At 39.7% G+C, this 22247-nt stretch overlaps 1 long non-coding RNA gene across 1 annotated transcript in view; it reads right to left on the bottom strand.

Annotated features, from left to right (window-relative positions):
- LOC131408221 (uncharacterized) overlaps positions 1-22247 on the bottom strand; it is a 178659-nt gene that overhangs the window by 38236 nt on the left and 118176 nt on the right. The window lies entirely within an intron of this gene.

The following is a 22247-nucleotide window of genomic DNA, read 5'->3' on the forward strand; positions in this document are numbered from 1 at the left end:
GGAGACAAGCATCTGAGCATTTAGTTCCAACTCTGCCACTAAAGTAACAGTCAGACTATGGATGACAACTTGAGGTATCGCACTTTCCATTTCCTGGAAAATGAAGAGATTAGGCTCTACAACCACTGAAATTATTTCCAACTCCACAATTCTATGATTCAATAAGTCAACAATCAAAAATTGTATTCTAAAGTACCTATGTTCAGAAACTGTTTTTCCCAGACACCCTGAAATCAGAAACTATCAGGGAAATTGGACATCTTAAAATATTGCTACATAAAATGGCCCAAATTTCTTGGTACGTCTATGACAAGCTGTTTAATCAAGATCGTAACTCAGAAACAGCGTATAAACAGCGAAACCCACCATATTGATTTGAGTCACCCTCAGGAAAAACGTATGTCCTCTCCCATTTTAACATTCCAAAACAAATTCACCATACTAATGAGTCCAACTTGTCAAGTTCAGGTCTGTCTAGCCAAAAGTCATTCATGTATATGGTAAGATTTACTTGATATTTTAACAAAGATAAAAAGATGAATGGCTTTTTGTATTTTTGCCTGTTTCATCTATAAAGATCTTACATTACAATTTAATAGCTTCAACCTGCTACAATAATTTAAAGAGCCTTTTGAAACTTGTAATATGCCATGTCCAACAGGATCTAGTAAAAAAATCAGTAGTTCACAATCCAAAAAAGCTTATTTAGATTCATTACCAACAATACTTACACTTCAAAGACACCAATAACCAACATGTCATTTGTTCCTCTTGCAGAATTTCATAGGTTGTTAAATTCTGGTGTCATCCAAAAGCATAATTAGGATGCTATCATTAAAATCAGAAATATTAAAACTAATGATTAAACTATCAAACTAAATGATTAACTAATTATTAAAACTAATGGCAACTAATGATTTGTTGTCTTTCCCTATGGCTTATCTTTTCTAGAATATCATATAAATGAAATCCTACCGTATTTGGCCTTTTGACCCTTCACCATCTCATTCAAATCAAAATTTGAAAATTCTTGTTCTATGAGCTTTCCAAATCTAAATTCTTACAATTCTAAATGAGTATGGAGACAAAACACACACTACATACTACTTCTAAAAACCTCCTCCTTATCCGATTTTAATTTTAGCACCAACTGCCAAGAAAAACCTTTCCACTGAAAACAAAATTCCATACAGATCATCTCAATCCTCAATTGATCAGTCATCAGTCTATGTTAACAGAAGGTGAGTTATTATTAGGAACTTACATAATTTTCACCAAAGATTGTTTAAAGCTCCTTTCATTAAATGCAGTTTACAACCATTCACAGGCATCAAATTTGCCTTGCAAATATAGAGTCAATTATCACAAACCATTAATTGGATTGGCTTTTCTATAAAAGTGTCCCAAAGAAGTAGGAATGTTTATTTGTTTAAAGAACGCAATGAGGAACCCAATAGCCTGAGTGGAGTCAGGCAGAGGAGCGCTGACCACGGGCGTCCTCTGAAGGAAAGTGTTCACCCGGGGATGTCGCGACCTGGCCTAGACGGGGTCCTGGGGGAGCACGAACTCAAGGGCGCGCACAGAGGGCAGGCGACTCCCTGCCGCCCCCTGCACCTCCGCTGGGTGGGGCCCCGCCAAGGCAGAGAGACCGGCTGGCCAGGCGGCGTTCCTCTGCTCCTCCAAGGGACAGACGTTGGGCTCCCCCGCCTCAGGCAGCCCGCCAGCAACCCCGTCCCCCGACTCCATCCGCCGCCCGCGACACCGCGCTCCCGCCATCTGGGGCGGAGATCTCCACACCGAGTCCGCCGGCCACCACCTACCTTGGTGCCGCCTCCTGCCCAGCGCTCCTCCACACTGCAGAAAGGAGAGCTCCCCAGCACTGAAAATCCTGGAGGAAGGATCCAGAAACCGCCAATCCCCCCACACAAACGTCTGAGGCAGCCACTTCCACACCAGGGACCCCGCCTCCAGTGCACGCGCCCCCGCACTCTCCAGCTCACCGGCCCCTCTGCCGCTCAGAGCGCTGGTCCTGCGCATGCGCGGGCCTCGGAGGATACAATGGGAACTGTTGGGGGGGCGCTGGGAGGGGGGTGGGGATCGAAGTGTCCCTCAGAGGGAGAGCGGGATCAGGCTGGCGCTCTGCAGCCCTTGACTCTGCTCTCCCTGGATGATCGTCAGCTCCTAGAGAAGATCTGCCTTCCCTTGAGGCAGCTCCTCCTGTCCTGAGAAGCTCGTCACATGATCTAACATTTGTTTAAAAAAGAATGATGACATCCTTAACACTGGATGTCTCGTGTCCCCAGAATTCTTTGCTCCCTCAGAAGAGTACACAGCGAGCAGCTGGAACCGAGTTCTGACCCAGGAAGGAAGGACACTGAGAGCACAGCTGTCTCCTCTCTGCCTGTTCCTTCCCCTGATCTGTGGCCCTGATGGGGCAACAGCGTTGGGGACTCATGCAGGTGACAAGGCTCAAGTGTTTGCCCATGGTATTACATTTCTTATGGTTTAGTGGTTAAAATGGGAGGCTAGCTGTCAGTTTTTCAGATGATTTCATTTGCAGAAATGTCTTTGGACAAAGAAGTTTGTTTTCTTAATTTCTGATATTTGTAATCAATAACAATAATTAAAATACTTATTTCTTAATCTCATTGGCATGCTAAAACAAACAACTCACTTGGTTTTCACCAAATCGGCCACATTTTCATTAAAACTTTGGAAATATTGCTGTTTGAGGTGAAGAAAGCATTTGGGAAGATTAATTACCCTTAGATAATATCTTCCCAAATAAATGTACAAACACAGAGTTATGAGCTGTTTTGAAGGGCCTGGGAAATCCAGTTTGAGTTCTACAATGGATCATCTGAAGTAAGGTTAAATTAGTAATTTTCTGAGGAGTTTGCAAGTAAATATTCATGTCACCTTCATCAAATAGGTCTGGTGATTTAAATGAAGGTTGAGCTTAATGATAAAAGTTTTCAAGAGACTGAGAAATATTAAGTAAGTGTGCTTAAAACAAAAAGGTGCAAATTAAAGTAAAGCCTGCCATTATTCTCTTTAAAACAGAGTCACAGCAGCACTATTGTCAAGGTATGACAGGAATAGAAATGCTTTATAAAGTCAATTCTTCACTTCTAAAGAACCTAACGTGACATTCTAGAAGTCTCTATAGTCTTTCACTCATCTAGATTTAAACTGCTCAATTTATATTTTAAAGACTAATGAATCTGAGGGCAAAATATTCAAGGTCAGTGTTTAATTGTTTTTCATTGTTGCAAAGTACATGGGTATAAAGTGTGGCTGAAATCCATGGTCTTGGAGAAGAAAAATATATAGAAACTATTTTTAACTCTCACAGCATGTCCTGACTTAATTCTACAAATGTCCCAAGAATAAAGCCTCAGTGAATTCCATTCTGTTCTTAGATATGACATCTTTCATTCATAATGAATGTTCTCAAATTAGGCTCTAGCTAATAATTATGTTCCTGATGAAAATAGGCAATAATAGAGAATCCATGCTTGATTAACTCGGGATCAAGAGGACTACTTAGAACCAAAACTTGTTTTTTGCTTTGTTTTTCTTTATTGATTTCTTTCTTTCTCGTCAGCGGAGTCAGCAGATAAATGACACACAAAGCTGAGAGACTGGAGAGCAGGGTCTTGAAGAATGTGGGATTTCCTAATCTTCCAGATCTTTTTTATCTTTAAAATTCTATGATTTTTGCTATTTATATAGGAGTTCATTTTTTTTCGTTATTTCTAATAGTGATCATAAGAGGGAGACTAACAAAACTTAGCACCTGTGAAGCATTTTTCATTGTAAAAATTTACGTTATTCTGACAACTGTTAATATTTTAAAAAGCCACTAAGAGCTGATAATATGCTCAGAGGATTTTTAGGGTAGTGAGACTGTTCTGTACATAATGGTGGCTACATGTCACTATATGTGAGTCAAAACCCATGAAACTGTACAACACCAAGAGTGACCCTTAAACTAGGGACTGTAGTTCATTACGTTTCAATATTGTTCATTCATTATAACAAACGTATCATACTAATAAAAGGTATTAATAATAGGGGAGATGGGGCTTGGGAGAGAGGGGAGAGGAAGTGCGGTGAGTGTATGGAGCTCTATGTACTCTCTGTTCAATTATCTGTAAATCTCAAACTCTACTTTTAAGAATAAAGTTTTTTTGAAAGGCACCGAAGCGTAAGCTAACACGTAGGGCATCTATTTTGTGCAGAAGGGCAAGGAAGAAGTTGAAATGATTTAAAAGGTTCACCTTGTGATAGTTTGAATTGTGGTGTGTTTCTGAAGCCTTAGACAAGGGCAGGACATAGAATTTGAGACATGGATGGAATAAAGGAGAAGGAAGACATCAGCGTGATCAGAACTGATCAATTAATATTTAGGACAAATTACTAAATTGGATGGATTTGTTTTTATTTTCTTTGCTTTTTAGAAACCTTACACCTTTCTATGAAAGCCACACGTGCACAGTGTCAACAAGTATGTTTCTTACCGAGCGGCACCTGCTTCTCTCCCTCTGCATCTTCTATTCCTTTCCCCTCCTCTCACCACCTCTGACTGATGATCGCTGTTTCTATCTCCCTTCCTTACTCTCCCTCTCTCCTATTTTTTTTTTTTTCCTTTATCTTTGTGTTTCTTTCTCCTGTAACACATCAGACTAACCATAACCTTCCTGGTCATTGTTTAGTTCCACTGAAGGAACTCAGTGTTTTCCATCAAGAACTGATAGATCAGTGTTCTGGGAAATTTTTCTCTATTTCAGCTACTTCTCCACCCTCAATCTGAAGCAGGAAAATTTCTTGAACGTTGAACCAAATTTTTGTATTTTTTTCTTTTTTGAATCCAAATTTCAGAGCTCCTGGTCATATTGGAAAAATTCCTGAAGAAGGCTACCTGGAGTTGAGCCGATACTTCTTCCTATGGCCATAAAAATGAATCCTTATTTTGGCCATGGGGCCTCAGGAGAAGCCCTCGTGAGAGAGGAATCCACGCTAACCCTATGTTGTACCTAGGACTGGCTTCTCCTAAGACAGTGGTTCTCGAACTCCAGTGTGCATTAGAACTGTGTGGAGGTCCCCTACAACACAGAATGCTGAGCCCATCCCAGAGTTTGTGATCCAGTAGGATGGTGGACCCGAGAATATACGTCTCTGACCATTTCCCAGGTGATGCTGCTGACCAGCCACACATTGAGAACCACCGGCTTAGAAACTTTAGGTTTCAAAGGATGCTTTGCTTGAGCAGACAGCCAAAACTATCAAAATCTTAATCAAGATTCACCAACAACTTGAATGTGTTGGCACTTGGATCTAGAGGATCCTGAATTTTCAGAGACTAAAGCAAAGATTACTCTGACTTCAAGGTTTATGACTCTCCTAAGTGTTGCCCAATTACTTTGCTTGCTTCCCTCGACCCCTATGTGGCTAGGAAAGAATATTAAAAACAAAGCCAGCTTTGATTATTTAATCTTCAGTCAATTAAGACATTTTTGAGGAAGATTTTTTTGACAGAATAGCCAACTTTCTTTTATCTACACTATTGGAAACGAATTATTAGTGATAACAATGGTTATTTACTGAGGACCTAATATGTCTCAAGCCCTTTACAGACTTATTGCTCTGCTTCTCAGAACCCTATGGCATCCCAGGTGTGTTTACTGTTTCTCCACCACTCCTCTAATGAACTCCCCAGACCACACTCATATTTGACTTCACCATGCCTTCTCATTTAATTTAGCAGGAGATTAAAATCAAAGAAGAAACTTGAAGGGGTCTTGAGCCCCAGCAGGAGAAGGTCTAAAGTCTATCCAGGACAAATGGCTTAATGTTGGTTTCTGAGAAGTTTCCAGGGACAAAAACTCCACAACCTCCAGAAATCAGTTCTGATATCGCTAATCAATGATATACATTAATTAATTGGTTTTTTATTGATTGGTTGATTGTCTGCTATATTACTTTGCCATATAATAAAATTTTTCTTTGTGTTATTTAAATAATTTTCACTTTATATCCACTTTTTAAATTTAGCCTTCTCTGGACTTCCTCATACATTGAAGATGGTAATTGTCACCTATTAGCATTTTCCTCTTCTGTTTAGATCACCTCAGTTTCTTTACTGTATTAAAAATATTTAATAAGGCTGGCCCCATGGCTTAGCGGTTAAATGAGTGTGCTCCGCCGCTGGTGGCCCAGGTTCGGATCCCGGGCACGCACCGACGCACAGCTTCTCCAGCCATGCTGAGGCCTCGTCCCACATACAGCAACTAGAAAGATGTGCAGCTATGACATACAACTATCTACTGGGGATTTGGGGGAAAAAAATAAATAAAATTATAGAAAATATATATATATATTTATAAGTGTTGTGCTTTTTTTCTCCAGTTCTTCTCTAGGTTCAATTTATTGGGTAGTATAGTGGAAAGATGACTTCAGAGGTCCTGTGTGGTAAAGAATCATCTTTGTACTGTATTCAATGAGAATAAAATCTATATTAGTTTTGTGTTCAGTCTAATCTGGAATCTGAACCTTTCCTTCCATCCTCTCTCTATTGTCTGGAATAGTTAATAATTCCAGACCTAGAGTTTTGCTTGTGGAAAGTGTTTGTTGTTCTTGTTGGTTAGTTGGTTTGACCATCTAACAATTCAATTTATTTAGTAGATATGTGAGTTTTCCTATTTTATGTTTTTTTGTGTGTGTCAGCTTCAGTATATGGATTTTTTATAAAGTGAATTTTTACCTTTGCTGTCTAATTCATAGTGCTAAGTATTTCACAAAATGATGTATCTCGTTAAGATCTAAGCACTCTGTAGAGAATACTTTTTATTTGATTTCTGATACTGGTCATTTGTGTTTCATTTCTTTTTCTTTTCCTTAATCAGTTTTGTTAGTGGTTTATTAACATTATTAATATTTTAAAAATAACTTTTAGCCTGATTTATTTCTTTAGTATTTTTCTATTTCATTGATTCTTATCTTTATTATTGTTTCCTATCTGTATTTTTTTCCGTGTTATTCTCTTTTAATTCTTGAGACAGAAGCTGAGATTGTGGATTTCCTTTCTTTCTTCCATACACATACATTCATTTAAGGCTACATACAGATGTAGCTGGTATCTCTTGTCTTCCCTAGTGTATTTCTAAATTCTGTGCTGCAAGCCATGTCTGCCCCATAGCGTCTCCAACCCATGATCTGCAACCATGCCAGCCTTTGTGTGTCTCCATCCCTCTACCTGAAGCTCATATCTTGTGTCGAGTGTCACCATCTCATATGACTGCAGTCCATGTCTGCCCTTTTGTTTTGTCAAGATTTTCTCTCCCCTCAGTCCATACCACCTCTCAAAAGTCTCCATTCCTTGTTCCTGTAGCCCTTGCCAACCCATTTATGTCTCCATCCCCTCTCTCTAAAACCCATGTCAGACAACTCATGTCGTTCTCTCAATTACCTGCAGCGCATATATTTTCCTCGAGTGTCTCTATCTCATGTGCCCACATTTTATACCAGACCTCACATGTCTCTCTCACTCCATGTGTCTGCATCCCTTTCCATCCCTGAGCGTGTCTGTCCGCTGTGCTTCAGCCCAAGCCAGCTCGTGTTTGTCTACATTCTCTGTGCCTCCAGCCTATCTAGACAACCAGTGTTTTCATTTACTGTTCCTCTAGCCCCTGTCTGAACTTGTGTGTTTCCTTACCCTGTGCCTGTAGCCCATGTGTGCCTCAAGTGTCTTCACTCAGTGTCCCACGCTTGGGTGTCATTCACTTGTTAAAGGACATATTGGTTCCTTCTAGGTTTTGGCCACTGTCAATAAAGCTGCTTTTTAGATGTTCTTAGTGGTCTGTGTGTGGATGTATATTTTCACAGTAGTTGGAGAAATACATTGCTGCACAATTGGTGCACCATATAGTGACACTATATTTAGCTTCACGAGAATTAGCAAGATGTCTTCTTAAGAGGTTGTACTGTGTGTATTCCCATCAGCAGTGAATGAGATTTCCTATTGTCCTACATCCTCACCAGTAATGAGTATTGTCAGTTTTTGGTTTTTAGCTATTCTACTAGAAGAGTAGAGTATCTCATTGGTGTTTTAATTTTACTTTTTCTTAATGCACAATGGATTTTATTTTCCAACAATTTCTTGTTGTTGAGCAATTTATATTTGCTTATTTCCCATGTATATATATATTTTTGGTAACTTGTCTATTCATATTTTGGTCTATTTATTTTAATTAGGGGAGTTTGTTTTCTTGTTGCAGTATTTGATTGGTTCTTTGAATATTTTGCATGCAGGTCTTTCTGCAGATATGTGTTTTACAAATGTATTATCCTAGTCAGGAGTTTGTATTTCCACTCTGTGAATGCTGTCTTTCCCAGATTGGACAGTTTAAATTTAACCAAGTCCACATGATCAATTAGTTTCTTCATGGATTGTGCTTTTTGTCTTGTATATGAAAACTAATCATCAAACTGTAAATCATGAAGATTTTCTCCTGTTTCCCAGTATGATTTTTACAGTTTTGCATTTTATATTTAAGTTGATGAGTGATTTTGAGTAAACTTATGTCTAAGGTGCAAAGTTGGTGTCTTTGTTCATTTGTTTCCATAGGGTAATCTTTTTGTATCATCACCATGGTTGATGATGACCAGAGACTAAAAGACTAAAGACTTAAAAAACTATTATTTTTTATGTTGGAGTGCATTTATTGTCTTGACCAAGATCAAGTTGTCTGTATTTGCAGAAGTCTATGTGTGGACTTTCCATGATTTTTCATTTACCTCTGTGTCTATTCATTTTATTTTTTATTTATTTTTTAATTTTTATTTATTTATTTTCCCCCCAAAGCCCCAGTAGATAGTTGTATGTCACAGCTGCACATCCTTCCTGTTGTTGCACGTAGGACGCGGCCCCAGCATGGCCCGAAAAGCAGTGCGTAGGGGCGTCCCCGCGATCTGAACCTGGGCCGCCTCAGCGGAGCGGGCGCACCCAACCGCCAAGCCATGTGGCCGGCCCTATTCTTTTTAAAATATCACGGTTCAGATCCCAGGCGTGCACCGATGCACGGCTTCTCCGGCCATGCTGAGGCTGCATCCCACATACAGCAACTAGAAGGACGTGCAGCTATGACCCACAAATATCTACGGGTGCTTTGGGGGAAAAAATAAATAAATAAAATTTAAAAAAAAGTAATTCAGAACAAAAACCACCATCCTAGTTTGATGAATATTTAGTGGGGACTCTGTCAGTCCCAGAGCTGCTGACAGAGACAGTTCCCAAAGCTCCAGCAGGTCCCGGGAGAGGACAGCGCTGGTAATCAGTGTCGTCAGAGTTTGCATGAGGCGTGGTCATTCTCTGGATGTTAGAACTGAGTGGAGTTTTCAAAGGCAGCCCAGTGACTCTAGACCTGAGCCCTGCTCAGAAGCCAGTTGCCTTGTCATTTGCTCTGAGCATGGTGTCTTCCCTCTGCTCGTGCCCCTTTTTGCCATTTCTCATGCTTCTCCTGACTCTTTCTCTTTCCTACACCTTCTTTCTTCTTTTTTCTCTCTTTCTTACTTTTACTCTCTATTATATTCCTTCTCCTTATCAATTTTTTCTTCCTTATTGTTCTCATTCGTTTCCTTTTTACTTTGTAGTACAGTTACTCTGTACATCACGTTCATCTTAAGCTAGCTATTTTGAAGAAAGTGTTTTGATAAATTTCTCTTAGATGTTATAACATGGTGATTCAAGGAGATAAAAACTATCACGAAAGGGATGGGGATGGAGAATGAATTCAGTTCAGGTAGCCATGGAATTAGACAGAGGGAAACTGAGAGCTTAGGTGTGGGTGTTCAAAATATTTCTTGATATATCTTTGTAGTTCATTGGTGTGGTAAACTGCACACAGTCTTATTTACTGTTGGAGCCCAGAAGTTTGCTCCTCTGGTCAGGTCAGCAGGTCTCGCTCGGCCTATAGAAAAGAAGCTAGGAAACATGCCTGCGTTTCTAATGTAAAGAACTGTTCGTGTTCCACCAGGAGATCTTTTGGGCTCTTCCCTGGACTATCAGAATAGAAAAAGAGGAAGAGAATCTTTTCTCCATCTGCACAAAACCAGGACCTTATCTTGAGTTTGAGAGGATTTGCATGTGACTGAAAACAAAGTGTTCCCAAGTTTGGATTTGCTTTAACAAGATCTATTGGCTGGCTTTGATGTTAAAGGTCTTTATTCAAAATTGGCTACCTCTAGTGTTCAGTTCAGAGTTGAGATTTGTGAGTATAAGAAAGAAGAATCCCTTTTTGATTAATTCAGTGAAACACAATATTTGGGAAAATGGTTACATTTGATGGCCACTTGTTAATATTCTGTTGCCACAGTGACATCTGTTGGTAAGTGACTAGTTCATGCTATTCTCGATGATTTCTGTTTGAAAGACATGCCCTGAGCTTGATAAATAAATGGCAAGCAATAGGATATATTGGAGCATATGAGGAAGCCATTTGAGGTAAATCTAATTCAGCCTGAGTTTGTTTTTCCAAAAGGGCCTGCCAGCTGCATTGTGTATCTGCTTTGCCATGTCTCAAAGAGAAGAGTAAATGTCCTTAAGATAAGGATGCAGCTTCCCCCTCATTGGCATTGCCTTAAGCATAAGCATTTCAGCCTAAACTGGGATTATACTGCTGCACTCGTCCTGTGACCACCCAGCTGGAGACAACAGACCTGACACCAGCCACGCCCATCGAGAGAGCAGACCTGCTCCCTGTTGTGTCCATCAATAGCTATTCTGGCAGGGCAACCTGGCAGGGTGATCTTGTGGCTATTGTAAAAGGGACATTACAATCCTATGTGATACATGCTCTTTGACGATACATAACCGCTCTGTACATTCCACTTCTTCAGTGCCCTTCCTTCCTTATGGAAGGAAGGCCCAGGGCCATGGTCCTCAAAAGTTGCCTTATAATAAATTCACCCCAATTTTGATTTGTACATTGGTTACAGATTATGTACGTAGACATTTCTTAGTGTAGTCATGGCAGGATTTCAGAGAAACCCACCAGAGACCACCTGGAATCTACACTGAACTGGCATTGGGTACCAATAGGGGCCCATTGTGTCCTCCAGATTACTGCATTCTTCAGGTGACACCAGTGAGTTCTCCTGAAACCTAGACCTCTTTATTTTAAGTCGACAGTCCAGAGTTTATTCGAGCTGTTTTCAAGGCTTAAGGCTAGGTGTCTTGTCGGGGGAAGAGGGAGAATCTCCTTCTGCCCTTTTCCTTAAGGTTCCTATGGCTGGACAAATAATTAACAAGACAGGTTAGCAGGAGAAAATAATACCAAGTTTAATAACATGTATGCATGGGAGAAACTCGGAAATGAGCAGCTCGCCCCTCTGTCTAAGCTGCTTGCTTAAGTATTGCAGCTAAAGGCGAGGAACGTGTTGGGGGTGGGTAGTGGCCTGGGACTTCAGAGGGCAGGAGGACAATTCTTTTCAGGGTCATCTATAGATAATGTGGTCAGGGAGAGACAAAGTTTTTGATTAAAAGGCTTGGTGCCTTCCCTATTATAACCTCTATCCTACATTATCTTTACAGCCATCATGATAGATCTGTTCCAGGAAGGAGCCACCATGTCAAAATCTTTAGGCAGTTAGTGGGGGAGGTCAAATGTCCCTCAGAGAAAACAATCAAGGTAAAGAGATATATTTTAGGATGGCCAAATCTTGATCTCCCACAGTCCTAAGGGGGTGCTGGTACATTCCCTAGGTCAGAGGAACCTAGGGAGGAATTCCTAGGAAAGAGAAATGTAAAGGGAATTTCATAGGCCTGGGGAGCCTAGGGGGAACTTTTGGAGTGAATGGGGCAGGGTGACTTATTAATATGGCTTAAAAATGGGAAGAATTATGTTTATAAAGTATGATCAAAACTGCTTGATAGAGAAATGAGAGACTGAATCTGTTCAGCTCTGAAGAAAAGGGACATTGCTCCTCCCGGCCTTTCGGGCATTCTCAGGCAACTGAGAATCTCAACAGGGGTGTCAGAGGCGAACACCACGACGTGTAACGGTCCTTCCTATAGGGAGTTCCACTATCATCCATGTTAATTAATCACAGGTTCGTCCGGGGACCCGCACAGGAGGGTTGGTCACCCGAGCTCCAATCCCCCACGGCAGTACCTAGACTGCTGGCGGGAGAAACCGAGGTACGTAAGAGAGTGATTACGATCTTTCTTTAGCGAGTAACACTCACAAGCAGTACACTCCTGACCCGCTACACAGTCCCTAGAAATTGTTCAGACTTTGTAGCAAAATAAAATAAAAGCGGGAAATTGAGTTTGCTGGACCCTTCCCGGCTGGGCGGCCTGGCCTCTGAACCCAGGAGACTTGCCCAAGTGCTAAGACAGCAGGGGGCCTAAGACTGAAAGAAAAAAAAATGGTTAAGAAGATTTCTGCAGATAGAAACTAATAAATTTTCTAAAACAGTGGCTATAAAATCTTTGTTGCATTTGTCTGTTCTTTATGTGTGTGTCTCTACATGTATGTTATATGTGCGTGATATTTTACCTCCGGAGGGTTTGGTCAAAATCAAGAGGTCTATTCAATTAACTTGAAGTAAGCACTTATAAAAGTTGTTTCTAAATCCAAATATTTTTCCAGTTAACGTGATATGAAATAATCTTTGGTAAATAAAAGCTTATTTAATCTTGTTAGTTTTCAGCATTGAATAAAATGCAGATATGCAGCCTTTATTCGTCAAATAAATTGATGTTATTTCTATTACAAAACTGGTCTCAAAAATAGTAAATGATGGCTAATATTATCTAATGTCTCATAAAGTCTTGTAGGCAATCTAAATAATTATTGAGGGGCCGCCCCATGGCTTGGCGGTTAAGTGCGCGCGCTCTGCTGCTGGTGGCTCGGGTTCAGATCCCGGGTGTGCACCGATGCACCACTTGTCAGGCCATGCTGTGGCGGCGTCCCATATAAAGTGGGGGAAGATGGGCACAGATGTTAGCCCAAAGCCAGTCTTCATCAGCAAAAAGAGGAGGATTAGCATGGAAGTTAGCTCAGGGCTGATCTTCCTCAGAAAAAAAAAAATTCATTGAGTATCTAGGTCATTTCCAAATAAGATAAAATATTGGACATTGATTGCTAAATATAGGTTTATCTACTTTTGGCTTATTACAGAAAAACTAAAAGGTGTTTTGGGTCTATTGGTAAACATGTCTTGTGTTTAATTTAAAAGATTGTACTATAAAGTAACATGTTTCCAAAAATTATAAAAAGTGTCCATATAAATTTGTCAAGCCAAGAAATGCTATGGCAAAAGAAATTTTATAATTGCTTACTTAGTTTTTACTTAAAAATTAATGTTTCTAAGGGTTAAAAATTTCTAATATGTGATTAAGCTACTAAAAAATTAAGAAAAATATGTTTGTATTCAAGGAGAGTAAAATGTGTGTTTTCATTAAGAAGATATGAAAAATGGAAATATTTTTGTTTGGTTAGGAAAGATAAATTTGCCGTGAAAAGTACTAGAAGGAAAAAAAAGGAGCACATGGCACAAATTCTGAATGTAAAAAAAAGTTATAGAAGGTTTGTTGAAGAGAAACCCGGAGGAGTTTTATACACTGTCAAGTTGGCTAAGATTAAACTAAATCCAATTAAGTAAATGATTTTTAATATCAAAAGTAAGCTGGTACAAAATTCAAATTTGGTCTTCTTCCTTTTAAAAGGATAATTTTATTCTACTCTTTTTTTTTCTTCCCCCAAAGCCCCAGTAGATACTTGTACGTCATAATTGCACGTCCTTCTAGTTGCTGTATGTGGTACGTGGCCTCAGCATGGCTGGAGAAGCAGTGCGTAGGTGCACGCCTGGGATGTGAACCAGGGCCGCCAGCAGTGGAGCATGCGCACTCAACTGCTAAGCCACAGGGCCGGCCCTATTCTACTCTTAATCTACTCTTGATAGAGGTTATTAGGTAAAAAGATTTTTCTTCACCTTTGAGTTAAGTTTATCTAAAGAACAGAAATCTGTTTTGTTAAGGTAATTTACTATGTTCAAAAGACTGAGGTCTCTCTATTAGGGTCTTTTTGCCTGTATAACTGCTGTTCGTTAACTAAGCATGATTTCACTGCGACAAGAGCAGCAACTCCTTGATCTTGTCTGACCAAGTGTTTAAAACCCTTCTATATTTTTGGCAATCTCCACAAAATTCATATCCTAAATAAAGTCTATCTAATAACATTTTTCTTTGAGAGTTTTCAAAGGGCCCTGGCAATTCTCAAGAAAATTTTATCTCTTCCTATAAAGAGGGAGATGCTAAACTAATTAGACTTGTTAAGTATGCTAAATTGCACGGGCAGCCTTGTCAAGGAAATGATAAAACTTCTTAGATTATACTGCATAGGTAAATATTACTCACTATTTTATCACTGCTATCTTGCTTCCAACATTACAAAAGGAAAGACCACGACTGCACTCTATTTAATTTGGTTTACAGATGGGTCTTACTTAAGTGATAAGCAAGATATTACCAAGCTGGATATGCTGTCTACCCTCGAGAATGCCTGTGTGGGGGAAGAGGGAGAATCCCCCTCTGCCTTTTCCCTTAAGGTTCTTATGGCTGGCCAAATAATTAACAAGACAGCTTAGCAGGAGAAAATAATACCAAATATAATAACATGTACACATGGGAGAAACCAGGGACACTGCTTTTCTCAACACAATAGCAGAAATTCTGATCTTAAATACCGTCTTTACATAAAGACAGAGGAGGATGTGGGGGTGGGGGGTGTCAGTTACAGATAACCACTAAAGCTCTGTAAAAAAGAGTAAGGTTATTATGCAGATTTAAGGCCTCACCTTCCACATTGATAAGTTTCTAGAAATGAGGTCATACCCTCTCTTCCCAATACAGAGAGAGAGATCCCTTTACAAATGGAGATTTCCCTTATAAATGTAAATGTTTGTCTGGCAACTCCTCAGCAGGGCCATCCAGACAATGTGGCCAGAGAGACAGAACTTCTGATAAGATGGGCTTCTTGGTGTCTTTCCTATTGTAACATCTATTTTACATTATATTACAGCCATCAGATAGACGATCTGTTGCAGGAAAGAGTTACTATGTCAAATTCTTTAGGCAGTTAGTGGGGGAGGTCAAATGTCGGTCAGAGAAAACAATCGAGGTAAAGAGATATATTTCAGGGTGGCCAAATCTTGATCTCCCACACCTTCTAATACCTACTAACTCTGCTAACCCAATAAAAGACTTCTTTCCACAGGCTTGAAAGAAATCGCCACCAAAGAAGAGAAACAGATATAGCAGTCAAAAGGGGGAGTTTTTGACACCCCCTCACAGATGTGGTTTGCACTCAGTAAAAAAATCCATAGTACCTATTGGAGCACAATTGCCACTGCTCCAGCATATACACCAATTAACCCATTCGGCACCTGAAAAGATAATTTTGTGGGAAGAGCAATGCTTTTAAAAACCTTCTCCCACAGCGGCTCATAAAGCTATACTGATTGTGTTATATGCCCAAAATATCATCTAAGGAAACTACTACATGAATCACAAGGCCACTTTCCCTTTACTAAGGGACCCTTTGAGGTATAGCAATCGGACTTTGTCCAAATGCCACCATCTCAAGGATAAATATATCTTGTAATGACTGTGTGTTCTCACTTTGGGTGGAGGCCTTTCCTTGCAGAAGAGCAATGGCTCTAATAGTAGGTAAATTACTATTAGAGAGAATAATTCCTGTTTGGGGAATTCCTGCTGAGTTACATAGTGACCAGGGAACTCATTTCACTGGACAAATAATTAGTCTATTTGTAATATTGGGCCAATGATACAGCATTTTCACTGCGCTTAACATTCCCAATCCTCAGGATTGGTGGAAAGAACTAACGGCACAATCAAAACTCAATTGGCAAAGTTTTCAGGAACATTTCACCTCATGGCTGAAAGCTCTTCCACTACTGCTCCTCAATCTTAGATTCACGCCCTTTGCTAAATATCGGCTGTCTCCTTTTGAGATAATACCTGGACAGCCTATGCAATTCGATAAAGAAATGTATGGATTAACTTCATGTAAAGAAAATATCTTAATTACTGCCAAGTTCTCATTGAGACACTTAAAAATATATATATATGAGAAGTCGGTAGCCGATTCTTTTTACAGAGCTCTCCCAGACCATAAGGATGATAACCTAGAAAATTTACTTATCAGAAGAGGCATCAAATAAAAGACTCTACAGCCCTATTGGAAAAGACCATACCAGGTAATTTTAACCAGTTCGTGCGCTGCAGAATCAAAAGACATAGACTCATGGATTCACATTTCTTGTTTTAAAAAGAGGCTTTTGCATCTAAGCGTGTTACAGTTCCTATTTCTGAAAGCTGACTTCAACTGGCCAATACGAATATCTCCAAACCAGGATGAGAAGAAGACATCAATTGTAGACAGCTGTCCCAAGACTCCGGACCAGGCCTGTATTCCCAACCTTAAATCCACTCATTTAAACCTTTGTTATGCTTAAACTGTATACCTATTTTATAATTGTTACATTTAAGATTTTCAGAATACTATCATACTTAAGCAAGGTGCTTGATTTGGAACAGTCTGGTCTTAAAGTCCAGGCATTTATCGGGTGGCTCCTAATATAACTTAATGGTTGTATAGAACAAATCTCTGGCCTTGACTACTGGCCTGATGGCTAAAACACTGCACCCTATCTTCTCTTAAATGCAGGGAAGGATTCACAGTGACAACTGCTGCCAACCTGCCTCTGCTTAATGCCAGACGGGCTCATTCAGTGTTCCCCTGGTATGACCACCGAGCAGCTAGCTATATTTGTTCCTCTTTTAGGGCTAAATGATGTCACATCACATACAGAAGCCCTTAATGACAGTCAAGCAAGAATTGCCTTATTAAATACTAAAATGTCTTTAATAAAAAGACTGTCCTTCAAGATAGAATGGCCTTAGATATTTAAACTACATCCCAAGGTGGTACATGTACAATCATTCAAACTGAATGCTGTGTTTTCATACCTGACGAGTCTTCCAATGTGTCGTCTCTGCTAAAGCCCATGAAAAAGCAGATGAATGCCTTAAGCGATCCTGCGTTCAGTCTTGAGTTGTTTGGTTGTCTCCCTTCTGGTATTGGTTCCCTTTTTTGATCTGGATAGCAATTCCTATTTCTATTACTTCTTGGAATTCTTGTACTAGTCATAATATTTAAACTAATTGCTGTTTTCTTTTCTCAGTGCTGTAAGACTGTCATGTAAGCTGGAGTAATGAAACTTGAGGTGGTCGATTGATCTTATAACCTTGGACAAACTTCCTTTTTTCATAGGGACTATGCCTAAGAACTCATTTTACACTAATCTTTTCAAAGATGTTAAATTATTATCATCGTTACTATACTTGTTCTATAATTGTGAATAATGTAAATACAAGGATTCATAAAAAGCCAATATACAATGTTTGTGCAACAACCTAAAATTAATCCAAAACCCATGAAATGCTTCCTCTATTAATATATATATCCCTCTTGGCTTGTCCACTATATCCAATTACTTCCCCCCAAGGTGGACAATTGGGTAAATAAATGAGATAAAAGCCTGGCACCAAGGGACATGAGGGACCCAGGGCAGGCAGCAACCACTCTGGGGCCAAAGGACAATATTTTGATCATTCAATGCTTTCTATCAAAAAATTATAGATCAAAAGGGAGAAAATGATAAATAAATGGCAAGCAATAGGATATATTGGAGCATATGAGGAAGCCATTTGGGGTAAAACTAATTTGGCCTGGGTTTGTTTTTCCAGAAGGGCCTGTCACCTGCATTGTGTATCTGCTTTGCCATGTCCCAAAGAGACGAATAAATGCCCTTAAGATAAAGATTCAACTTCCCCCTCCTTGGCATTTCCTTAAGGATAAGCATTTCTCCCTAGGCTGGGATTTGACTGCTGCACTGATCCTGTGACCACCCAGCTGGAGACAACAGACCTGACACCAACCACGCCCTCCCTACTGTGTCCATCAATAGCTATTCTGGCAGGGCAACCTGGGAGGGCGATCTTGTGGCTATTGTGAAAGAGACATTGCAATCTGATGTGATACATGCTATTTGATGGTGTATAACCGCTCTGTACACTCCACTTCTTTGGTGCCCTTCCTTCTTTAGGGAAGGAAGACCCTGGGCCATGGTCCTCAAAAGTTGGCTCATAATGAACTCACCCCAATTTTGATTTATAGTTTGATTATAGATTATTTACGTCGACATGTTTTACAAGTAATATCTTGAAAGGAAACAATAAAGCAGCAGCCCTGCATTACACATGAAAGTTGTGCTCCCCCTGGAAGGAAAATGAAGATACAACATGGGTCGAGTACTTGATTTTATAATCCACTGGTGCCTTTCAAAAATATAACTATTATTGTAAGAGTAAATATATCCTTAAGAATATTGCCACAAAACAGGTTTTCCAAGCTTGTTTTTGTCAGAGCTGAGACCAACATCAGGCTGGAGCACTTGAAGAGGCATGGGGGACCCAGCTGAGGGTTATTTAATTACTGTGAGATGATTAGCCAGTAGTGAATAAGATGCAGAATGATTAAAAAGAGGTAAAGGGACATAAAGTTGGAAATAATTAAGAAAAATAGTGCCTTCAAAATATCCTTTCATTATTTTTATAGCATTTTTTTTGAGACATGACTAGGATAGTATGTTAGATTTTTCTAAATCCTTATCTCCAGGGCGTATATTACTGAGTTCTTCATTAAATATGATAATGCCAAAGAAAACCTGGACAAAAGTATTCCGTACTATCAACCAGGACAAAACATGTACAACATTGCTCTATATATTAAGATTCCAGCTGTAATAGTTAAGATATATATTCATGTGTGTAAAATTATAATGATTTTCTATTTTTCTCAGGCCATGAAGGATGGTAAAATATATAGTAATAAGCAGAAAACCTGATGAACTAGGTGATTTAAAACACCTGATGTTACAGCTTGGCCAATCAAGGTTGAAATAGATCAATTTAAATTTCACACCTTCTGCTTTCCTTGTAGCCAGTTCAGTGTCTGGAAGACCGAAAGCACATAAAATTAATTGAGATTTAAGAGTATTTGGAAGGAGTTGAGGTTAAGCCCTCAACAATGGTGGCCCTTACTTCTGGAGCCATTGACTCTTTGTCATAAGTTTATTGTATAGACGAGTTCTCTCCTTGAATGATTTGTGTATGTTTCATAGAAGAGAGACAGGGCAGGAGAATTAACTATCACTCTACACCGGTTCCTTTACTGTATTACCTCATGCAATTCTTACAACAATCTTTTAAAGTAACTATTATAATTCATATTAACTGATAAAGGTAATCACGTTTAGGGGCCTGCCCCGTGGCACGAGCGGTTAAGCACGAGCGCTCCGCTGCGCCAGCCCGGGGTTTGCCGGTTCTGATCCTGGGCGCACGCCAATGCACTGCTTGGCAAGACATGCTGTGGTGGCGTCCCGTATAAAGTGGAGGAAGACGGGCACGGATGTTAGCCCAGGGTCGGTATTCCTCAGCAAAAAAATATGAGGATTGGCAGAAGTTAGCACAAGGCTGATCTTCCTCACAAAAACAAAAATAAAAAAGACCACGTTTACAAAATTGATCAAGGGTAAGAGGGAAGATCTGAACATCAGTCTGTTGGGTTTTATGCCTCATATTCTCTCCACTGTGATAAAAATGGTACTTCAACATGGGCACTCACCATCTGGCTATTTAATACCAGCTCTTGCCAACATCATTGGATGAGATGAGGAGTATTTCCAAAGTTATTCTATTATATTTAAATTATACTATTTATGAGTCAAATGTCGTCATATTTTAGAGGCATAGGGAACAACTGATTACTTCACCTACACATTTTTCAGTTTTATTATAACTTTGTTGTGCCACATTGTGTCAACTTTGTGTCAACTTTACCAACTTTAGTGCTTCACTGTTCTCTGTTAAAAAACTTACAATTTCATTTTCCATGTAAAGCACCTTGCTGTTTTCTTCTTAGTCACTAGATGGCAGTTCTGTATCTCTATAAATTACCACTGCAGCAGGAAACGAGAGGTCTTAAGCCAGTTTGCTCTGTACAAATGATGGACATAGGAGGATTTCTGGTCCATCAAGGCTGCCTGTGTTAGTCAGTGGCCATAAGGGGGATGTCCAGGACTGCTTAGTCAGGGGCACAAAGCAGAGTCAGATAGCATCCTCTAAGTTCTTCTTCAGATGTGAGTTCAGGTACTTACCCTCTCACCTGAGCACACTGGAGTTTAATGAATGTGTTCTGACTCTTACTCTCTCCCTGTAGTTAATAAGTCTGGGAGCTCCATACCCCTAGAAAAAAACACACGACTCATAACGACTTTTCTCAACTAAACGGAGTTGAGGGCTATGGTGTTGCCTGAGAGTCTGATGCTTAAAGCAAACGCAGCTGGTGCTCATGTGGAGGGAAAGAGAGTCAGTCACCCCTGGAGGGCTTTTATTGATGCTCCTATGGAATGAGCAAGTTTAAAATAAAATCACATTGCATAAACCTCACTAACTGATTATTTTATTTTCAAGTAATATGCTGTGAAAATCTGCTATGTCTAAAAAACTATTTCATAAAACTGATACAATTCTGTTTTTTATTCTCTGGTATTTGAAATACTATTAAAACTAAATCCTTTAACATTCTACAATATACAAACTGGCAAATATCAATTATATTCTCAAAAAATGTTCGCTCCCATGTTAAAGATTAATATATGGTAGCAAAACGGGTTACCACCCAGTTTTTGACTAATCTTTTGCTTTTGAAATTACATATAAAATTTGTGTTTTGAAGTATTTTCCTAAAACTCAGCAACTTTCTGATATAAATGGACTAGTTGACAGGTAACTAGAATGAAATTTGATCTTTAAAACTCTAGCTTTGTCTAAGAATTGATAATGTCAGGCAGTTGAAAGTTGGGTCTCTCCACATTATGATATTTATTAATTGTGAATAGCCACATCTGTTACAAAGTGCTGAATAATAAAAAGAAATTAAACAATATCAGCCCTCTCTTACCCCACATGTAGAGTTTATATGCAAATAAACTCTCAAAGGTCAGGAAAATGCTTATGATTTCAGCTAACTGGTAAAATACTATCTCATTCCAGTTTTAACCTCACTTGAAATTGACTTAAAACTCTTCTCTTAGGATCCTGCTCTGATCAGTGCTCCCTGGTCCCCTCAATGCCTGCTTTGATGGCAAACCTATCTGAGCATTTGAATATTCTTTTCCATTTGTTCTCTTTAAGGTATCTGTGATAGTGCTTTTTATACAATGACCACTTGGTACAATTTATTATTAGTTTCAGAAACATCTTGGGCCGGCCTTGTGGCTTAGCGGTTAAGTTTGTGCGTTGCGCTACTGGCAGCCTGAGTTTGGATGTCGGGCGCGCACTGACGTACCATTTCTCTGGCCATGCTGAGGCTGCATCCCACATACAGCAATTAGAAGGATGAGCAACTATGACATACAACTATCTAGTGGGGCTTTGGGGGAAAAAAAGGAGGATGATTCGCAATAGATGTTAGCTCAGAGCTGGTCTTCCTCACAAAAAAAAAAGAAACATATTTATTTAGGAACAAATCAAGGAAACAGATGTGAGGAATGTGGGGTCGCCTAGTTGATGGTGCTTGAGGGATTCTTCACGTGAGTCTCAGCATAGAAAATTTTAAAGAGTAAAGCAGCATTGGTCAGATCAAAAGTGTGGGGTGAAGGGCCGGCCCGGTGGCTCAAGCGGTTAAGTGCGCGCGCTCCGCTGCGGCGGCCCGGGGTTCGCTGGTTCGGATCCCGGGCGCGCACCGACGCACTGCTTGGTAAGCCATGCTGTGGCGGCGTCCCATATAAAGTGGAGGAAGATAGGCACCGATGTTAGCCCAGGGCCGTCTTCCTCAGCAAAAAAGGAGGAGGATTGGCGGATGTTAGCTCAGGGCTGATCTCCTCACAAAAAAAAAAAAAAAAAAAAAAAAAAAAAAAAGTGTGGGGTGAACATAATTCTGAAGGGATAATGATGGAGACGTAAATCAAGAAGCCACTTGAATTGCATTGGAAGGTATTAGACACATCAAAGGGCTGGGAAAAAAACCTTGTTTAATGAAAGTTCTTTCTAAAGTCTAAGGCAAAAAGTAATATGAATTTACATGGCAATTATA

This window comes from Diceros bicornis, chromosome 7 (genome assembly GCF_020826845.1).
Source record: "Diceros bicornis minor isolate mBicDic1 chromosome 7, mDicBic1.mat.cur, whole genome shotgun sequence".
Taxonomy (NCBI): Eukaryota; Metazoa; Chordata; class Mammalia; order Perissodactyla; family Rhinocerotidae; genus Diceros; species Diceros bicornis.